At 36.3% G+C, this 8,713-nt stretch overlaps 1 pseudogene; it reads right to left on the bottom strand.

The window, feature by feature from the left end:
* Positions 1–5,673: 5,673 nt before the first annotated feature.
* Positions 5,674–5,853, bottom strand: LOC114513574 (annotated as a pseudogene).
* Positions 5,854–8,713: the final 2,860 nt, after the last annotated feature.

Genomic DNA, 8,713 nt, shown 5'->3' with positions numbered 1-8,713 from the left:
ATATACAATATAGATATAGATATATTATGTATATATCACATAAATATACTATGTATATATATATAGAGAGAGACAGTTAGAGAAACAGTAAAGAGAGAGAGTCAGGAATGATACAACTAGAACAGGAACAGAATCACAGAAGTGGAGATTACATGGAGGGTTATCAGCAAGGAAGGAGAGAAGAGGAATGGGGGAAAAGGTAAAGGGAATAAGTAGCATAAATGGTATGTACAAAATAGACAGAGGGAGGTTAAGAATAGAATAGAAAATGGAGAAGCCAAAGAACTTATATGTATGACCCATGGACATGAACTAATGGGGGGGGATACAGGTGGGAGGGGGTGTGTGGGGCAGAGGGGAGTAAAGAGGGGGAATGGGACAACTGTAATAGCATAATCAATAAAATATATTTTAAAAAAGAAAAAAATGAATTTTTTGGAAGAAGCAAAACTGTCTAATATCTTAGTGGTCAATAATTTGTAATACTTCTGTTACTGTTTCAACCAGGAGGAATTTAATTTTACCTCTACTGGATAAAATTTATTTACATAGTTATATATAGGAATCATTTGCATTGCCATGAAGAATAACCACAGGCAATTTATTCCATGATATAACACTAGACCTATAGAACATACTATAGACCAGTCAATAGAAAATTAATCAAAATTGAACTTTCCTAGAGAATTTTTGGAGGGTCCACCGGACAACAGCCAGCATGCTACTGAAAGGCAATTTAGTGCTATTACTTGCCCATTTCCAAGCTCACACTTTTTAAAATCTTATACTAAGGGACAGCTGTTAATTCAGTCTCCTGTGTCTGCATAGTTTTGACATTAATTATAAAAAATTACTTAGATGTTAATGAAGGTTTAGACTATGTGGGGGTTTTTTTTTCAGAAAAGCAATATTGAGTTATCCAGAATAAGGAAACAAATGACCCCAATTCTCCAGTCACTAGCAAGCATCTGAAAAAAATTATTTCCTTAACTTCCCCTCTCTCTAGAGAGCAACTATCGACATACCCCATAGGGCAAAATAAAATACCCTTTTGCACTGTACTGTGATGCAAGCAACAGATTTTTCTATATGATCTAATAGAGCATTAACTGAAGGCACCATCCACTGTTTGAACACTCTGACTAGTCTATTCAGTATGTTCTTTATATTTAGCTATCCTTACTACTTTTTAAAACAAGACATTTGGGTCTTATGGATTTATAATTCTCTGTGAAATTTCCATCTTCCCACCTGAAGACAGAGTGTTTCTATAGTTTTGGGTATGGTATAGCATGAACAGTTCCCAGACTAGAAGTCAGCCTGGGTGGGCACAAGGACCCTGGGCAATATTATAGAGACACAAGGGAGTACACCATGGGAGATAGCTAGGCTAGACTTAGAGAAAGGTGATTCAGTATAGCAGCTAACAACAGACAGTGAATTAGGTAGTCCAAAACTTTACGAAAAAAATAGGTACATCTATGATGAAATTTAGAAAATAATTGGTATTAAGAGGTGTAGTTCAACAAGCAGCAATTATTTGAAAAGGCTCCATTCATAAATCAGCCAAAAGTGGTCAGAAATCTGTGGATCTAGGAGCAGAACCCAGCTTACTTATTTTAGAGAAAGCACTAAGCACAGTGACTAAGGCTAAAGCCACAGAAGAGTAACGTGGTGTAAGTCTAGACTTTAAGCAGAGCAGCTTTTTGGAAAACATGGTTTCTACTTGGTACAATCTATCAATGTATCATTGATTTAAGACCAATTTGGTGAGATGCACTCAGGGGATTAAGAAGGGATTTTTTAATATAGCTGGGATGTATCCCGGAATTACTCTTGGTACTAAGAGTGGGGCTGAGACTTCGGTTAAGAAAATTTTAGAAACTGGAGCAGGATGAATTCTGGGATGAAAGTGGGAATAGACTCACAATTAGGAAATTTTGAAGGTAATGGCACAGACACAAATCTGGAACTAAATAACTGTCTTATTATTTTATTTCATTTTCACCTTCAGCAAAATCTGAGTATATCTTGTTGACTGTCCTATCTAATAGTATCCCGGACTGTGTTTAACTGGCTATTGGTATAGAGAGATGAGTACATGTGAGTTACATTCAGTCTACAATATCTATAATTATTTTTGAGTATCAACTTTTAATAAGTGATTGTCTACTTTTTTATAGAACCCTACCCCTTACAGTCTTAACTAAATTGACATATATCTCACATATTGTCATCAGTTGTTCTCCAGGTATCAATCTTCCAAGCTTTACATTTTTATATATCTTTTCTACCTATTGTTATGACTATTTATTTCATGTCTTTTGTCACAGAGGTGTCCAAACTTTTGGCGTTTCTGGGCCACACTGGAAAACGAGGAGTTTTCCACACTTGGGCCACATATGAAATACACAAACACTAACAAAAACAAAAAAAAAATATTGTAATGTCTTAAGTAAATTTATGATTTTGTATTGGCCCACATTCATAGACATCCTTGGCCACATGCAGCCCATGGAAAGTTGGACACCTCTGGTTTGGAAGTTAAAAATCTTGTATCTGGACTTTGTGTTGATTTAAACTTTATTTTAATGTCTTTAAGTTATTGTTTCTACTCTTTAGTCCCTTGCTTCCCAAAACTTTTTTGTTATCTTTTCCCCTCAACCACTGTGTGCTAGATGTAGCTCATACCATTTTAACAAACCCACTAGAACTCATTATTAAATATTCAAGAATTTTGTGAGTTGTTAAATTTGCCATAGTATTGATATTTATACCAGGGAAAAATAGTTCTTGCAGCTGAAATGTCCACATTCTAGATAAGGAAAATGAGGTGCAGAAAGGTTCATTAATTTCCCCAAGACCAAAATGCTAAGTTGTGGTGGTATCACTAGAATAGGTTCTTTCTGCTCTGTTCTAACTTCTGCCATGGGTATTTAGTGAGTGTTAGTATAAAGACAATGTTGAAATGGAATTAATTCAATTCCTCTTGTCTAATCTATTCCAATGTAATGTTTGTAGCTAAAAATAAAAAATGAAGTGGCACAATGATTAGTATTTTAGTAAAAGATGGAAGATATAACTACAGGAGGATGTAGTAGCATCTGTTCCTGAAATAGGCACTCCTTCTTTATAAAGATTGCTTTCTCCTAGAAATTACAATTGCACTTTATATAGTTGGTACAAGCTCAGTTATGGTTATGAAACTTGATGAGTTAATGTCTGCCAATAAGTAAAAATAATAGTCATTTACCTCCCAATAAATAAAGCTAATAATACATTTTTATAAATTTCTATATTAAAATGGTTCTAGATACAGTGACATTTATTCTAAATGCCAAGACATGTATGTCATGAAATAAAGACTTAAAAATATAAAGTGCAAACTATGGATGTCTTTCTACTGTTAATTCATATCTGTCACTGATGAATTGATCCAGTTTATTCTATACTACCTACCAAATGTCACAAACATTTACTCCAAAGTTAAAATGCACCCCACTTTAGAGTCATATGTTTCTTTCAAGGACTAATTAGGTTCTTGTTCTCTTCAGGGAAAGTAGTCATTATCTTTCCTAGAGAGCCAACTCTTGGCAGCATCTCTCTTTAAAAACCTACATAATTTCAACAGAAAGCTCTGTTATCTAACTTGACTATAACTCAAGCTGACCAGAGTCCATAAAGATAAGAGCTCACACATCAGGTTTCTTTTCCTTGTTCACTACATTCCCTTTTAAAGATTCTTTCTATTAGAACCATCTATATAGCTTATTCTGTCAACCAACTTCTGGATCATTTAACCACTGGCACTTAGATTAAAAGGAAAACCTCATTTATTGATCAGGTTAAAATATCGAAAGATCTTCCCAGCCTATCATTCCCCTCACTGAACTTTTAATCAAAGCTCATTGATTATGATTTGAACTTTCCTCTCATCCCACTGCTACAATCTTAGTTAAAATCTTTATCATAGTGATTGTATCAGTAATAACATCAGTCTCTTTGTTCTCTTTGTATAATTGGGTACAGAGTGGGAGTCCCCCAAAATAGGGCATATTCCCCACAAACCTTAATCGAGGGGAATGGAGGAGTGGATGATACATTGTTTAAGATACTTTTATAACAATGGCAAGTTAATAGTTATGCTGCCACCCTGAACAAATGTGTGTGTGACTTGAAGAGTGTCTAGTGACTTGTGACTTAGCCAGGGAAGGTGGATGCCCCTATGTCATGGGGAACCCTTGCCCCAAGTAAAGATAGCAGCCAGCAGAAGGTAAAAGATATGAGGGAACTGGCAAAAGTAGCACATCATAGAACGGGACGGATATGAGGTCACATATGAAGTTCCCAGCTGAGCATTTAAAACAAGGGTGGGCTGAAAGAGAAGAGAATTCCACCATGAGGTCAGAAAGAGATGAGGAAGAAGCCATATAGGAAGAAAGGGTGTAAGGAGAGAGCTGATGGAGCTGTGCATGGACCTGGAAGAACTGATGGAGCTGTGTGGGGACCTGCCTAACCAAGCACAGATTCATGGGAGATGCTTGGAGCTCAACTGAATTGTGACTGGGAATGCTGAGCTTCAGACTTCTGCTTCTCTGAAGGACAGATGTATAGAGAAGCCGTTCTCTTGGGACATGTGCCTCCCTGGACTCCACCGTTATTCAGTGTAATATGACACATGTTTCCCTGAACCACTACGTGGAGGCTGATAACAACATACCCCAGGTCCTGAAGGAGGTAGCTGCTGAGAGGTGTGACTGTGGCCTATAGCCTGGTGGGGGCAAGGGAAGTTCTGAGTCTTGTGGGAGAACAGGGTTCTAAGCAGGAGTGCTCTCAGCAGCCCCCACCAAGTTTGGAGTCCTGTAAGCAAAAACCTGTTTCCTTCACCTCTAATTGTTAGATCATGTATCAAGGTGCCACACTGACAAATCGTGGTTTGGTCAGTTACATTTGCAACTTTTTTTGCCTCCTTTATTATATTTTTATGTTGCCTTTAGAGTTATTGTGCCAAAATGTAAATCATTACCTTCCATCTATAAAGGGTAATTTTTGTGTTATTTAGATCAAAATTTACATCTTTAAAATGTTGGATCCAACACTTTTAATAATGTTCTTCTGGCTATAAATGTAGAAAAGTAGAAATACATAAAGATATTAAATATTAATTCAAATAATATATTTCAGAGATAACTATCATTAACATATTTTATATCTCCTTTTAATATTTTAATAATATTTTAATAACAACAATAATAGTTTTCTTGGCTATGAATTTTGGTAATGTCATAAAACAGCTGCACCCAAAATGATAATGGTTGGGATGAGGTGGTTTTCCAAGTAGAAGAGGCAAATGCTACTTACTTTATTTAGAATAAAATAGAACATGTTTTGCTTTCCTTTTTACCTGATCTTGGTAAAAATCAGAAACTCTTAAGTTTGCTCACATGAAATTTAGATAAAACAATTTATACTTTTAATTCTTACCATTTTATTTGTTCAAGCACTTATTCACACTTTGTATAAACTAATTAGTTACACGATAGATAAACAGGCAGTGTTCTTGCCCTCAGGGAGTGCACAATCCAATGGGGGAGTTGTGACAAGTATACCATTCTTTTTTCCCCTCATTTAAAAATAGTTAATATTTTTCTAAGAACTTTTTTTTTATTAGAAGCCATTCAGACTTCATTCTCTCCCTCTTACTTTTCCAAAGGAAGAGAAGAACAATCATCAATTGCTATTGGCAGTTGCAAAAGCAACACCAAAAGCCGGCTTCATGCTCAGGAGAGAATGCTGCGCTTCCTCCTCATGGTAAAAAGTAGTTAATATTTTTATTGTTTTTCCCCATTACTATTTACCCCTTTTTTCCCTCTTTCTACTCCACCCACCACAGTCACCACATTGTTGTCTGTATCCATGAGTTCATTCTCTTTTTTGCTTGATACCTGCACTCCCCCACACCTCTCCTACCCCAAACTGTCAGCCTGCTCTCTATAACCTTCTCTCTATGAGTCTGTCTCTATTTTGCTCGTTAGTTTAATATGTTTGTTAGATTCCACAGATGAGTGAAATCATATGGCATTTGTCTTTCTCTGAATGGCTTACATAATTATTTAAAAACAAATCAGACTGGTACCAGTGTAATTAGAAACAAAGTGTCCAAGTGTTCCTAAAGATGATATTGCTTTTTTCTAGGGAGTCATGGAAACTTCACAGATGGGTAGCTGTTGAGCTGACATTTGAAACGTAGGTGCACATGTGTATGAACTACTAAAACAAAAGACTAGAGGAAGAAAGCTGGGAGTATGTGTATAAGGAGTTGGGGCATAGAGTACATGGAGAGATGCAAGATAAAGTTGGAGGATGGATCATAATGAAGAAGTTAAAATTCAAGGAATAAGTATTCTTACATTACTTGGTAGAGTGGTGGCTTTCTTGACTGTTTACGGTCAGCTAAATGACAAAATTGTAGTTCCACATAGAAAGACACATTCAGCAGCAGGCTATAAAATTGGTGCGGAGGGAAGAGCAGTTTCAGAGTGGAATTTAGAAGAAGCCAGGACCTGAGTTAGAGTAGTGGCTGTGGAAAATGGAAGAAAAGAAGCATTTAGAAAACAATGAGGACTGAAAGTGTCTGGACTCACTGGCTGAATGTGATAAATGTAATGAAAAAAGGTAGAGAAGGATTAAAAATATTACCAGCATCTTGATCTAGAAGGGGGTGTCCTGAAAAGTTAAAAAAAAAAAAAGGAAAGAAGGAAGGAAGGAAAGAAAGGGAGTGGAGAATTTATGAAAGATGACTTTGGTTTCACATATGAGGATTTTAAATACTAATCAACTCCATACAGAAATATTTTTTAGTGTCAGGTTCAACTTATTTCACTTTCAGAACTTTAAAAAATATTATTATTATTACTTTGGCTGTACTGTTTCTCCTTGAAAAGGAAATTTAAGCCATCTGTCAGTGTCATATAATTTCCTTTCTCACTTTGTGCTCTTACCTCTATAATATTTGTATCCTGCAATCATGTTATCCCTCTTCAGAATACACATGGTTGGTCCTCTGGTCTCTTCCCCTGCATTCTGCCCTGTAATCGTTGTTTTGTTTTGAATGGCCTCACTGATCTGGCTAACCTTGTACCGCCCCATACCATGACCTTGCTGGGACTATGTTGTCTGTGTCTGCTTGAAGGGCAGGATACACACCTTACAGGGGCATGTCTGGAATCAAGATTTAATAAAATATTTCATGTCACATTCTATGGGGATGGGTAGTGGGTACACTGTAGGTTCTTTAAACAATTTGGTTTAAAAATTAAAACTTAAAACTTGAGCAAGCTGCCAATTTCTGTGGGCATTGAGAGATAATTTGAGGTTTGGTCAAACAAATCAGCATGTTTACTATGGTTTGCCAAATGATCATTTTCTCTACTTTTTAAAAGGGATTCTTCAAGTTAAAATATTGTTTGGCATTCTAATGATAATTCCAAATAATTATAATTGACTTTGTGCTATGTTATAGATTCAAAATACAAAATGATTATCATTTATTATTATTTTTAATTGTTGACACTATTACAGATATCTCCCATTTTTTTCCTTTAGGGTCATGCTTTTTCAGTTGTGATTCTAGTCCTTATTTCAGTATTGTCACTCTATTCTTTCTGGTAACTATATACCAGATGAAATAGTGATTGGAGATAGTGCCAACTTGGATTTTATATACACACAGCCCTGACTTATGATGAGGCTTACAATTTTTTGACTTTATGATGGTGTGAAAGTGATAAGCATTCAATAGAAACCATGCTTTGAGTTTTGATCTTTTCCTGGGCTAGCGATATGCAGTACAATACTATCTTGCAATCTAGGGCAGCTGTAGCAAACCACCGTTCCCAGTCAGCCACACGATAAAGAGGGTAAACAACTGATACTCTACAGTCTGCTTTTTGGCAGGGTTTTTTTTCAATTGTGTCTTGTGTTTTTGTCACGAAAACTCCCATCTCTTTCTCCTGCTTCTAGTGAGGAGAGAGGAAGTCAATTACAGATACTCCTTGACTAATGATGAGGTTATGTGCCAATAGTTCTGAGCATGTTTAAGGTAGCCTAGTCTAAGCTCTGATGTTCAGTTAAGTGTGTTAAGGGCATTTTAGTAGAGTGAATGCACTTTCAATTTTATGAGGTTTTCACTTTACAATGGGTTTATTGGGACATAACCACACTGCAAATTGAGGAGCATCTGTAACTACATAAATAATAATACATAATTAGCAGGGTATTTATGTAAGACCACATTTGTTTTCAAGTTTTCTGCCCTTAATATGAACATCATCGACAATAATTGAAGGACATTTTTGTTTTAGGGAGTGAGGTCAAATGGCATAGACCTCAGTGTGACCATTCTTCAGAGATTAAGTATTGAAAAACCGTATGACTGAACAGTACAGTGATGTTCCAACTTTCAGACTTGCTGTATATAATTCTGGACTCTCCATTCTAAAATGCTTCTTTTCCCAAACCAGTGATTCCCTAATAATGCGCTCTTGATTACATTCTCCCTCTTTACGATAGTAATGCTTAAATATCTGTCTCTTTACTGTGTCATGCCCTCTAATCCATGTACTGTTTTTAATGCTTGGCTGGTAATGGCAACCCCACTGAGACAAGGCTGTCTGCATGGTGAGAAGGGCAGGACACCTGCTGCCCAGAAGTC

Source organism: Phyllostomus discolor, chromosome 3 (genome assembly GCF_004126475.2).
Source record: "Phyllostomus discolor isolate MPI-MPIP mPhyDis1 chromosome 3, mPhyDis1.pri.v3, whole genome shotgun sequence".
Taxonomy (NCBI): Eukaryota; Metazoa; Chordata; class Mammalia; order Chiroptera; family Phyllostomidae; genus Phyllostomus; species Phyllostomus discolor.
The sequence above is the reverse complement of the archived record's forward strand: the minus strand, read 5'-3'. Positions and strand labels throughout refer to the sequence as shown.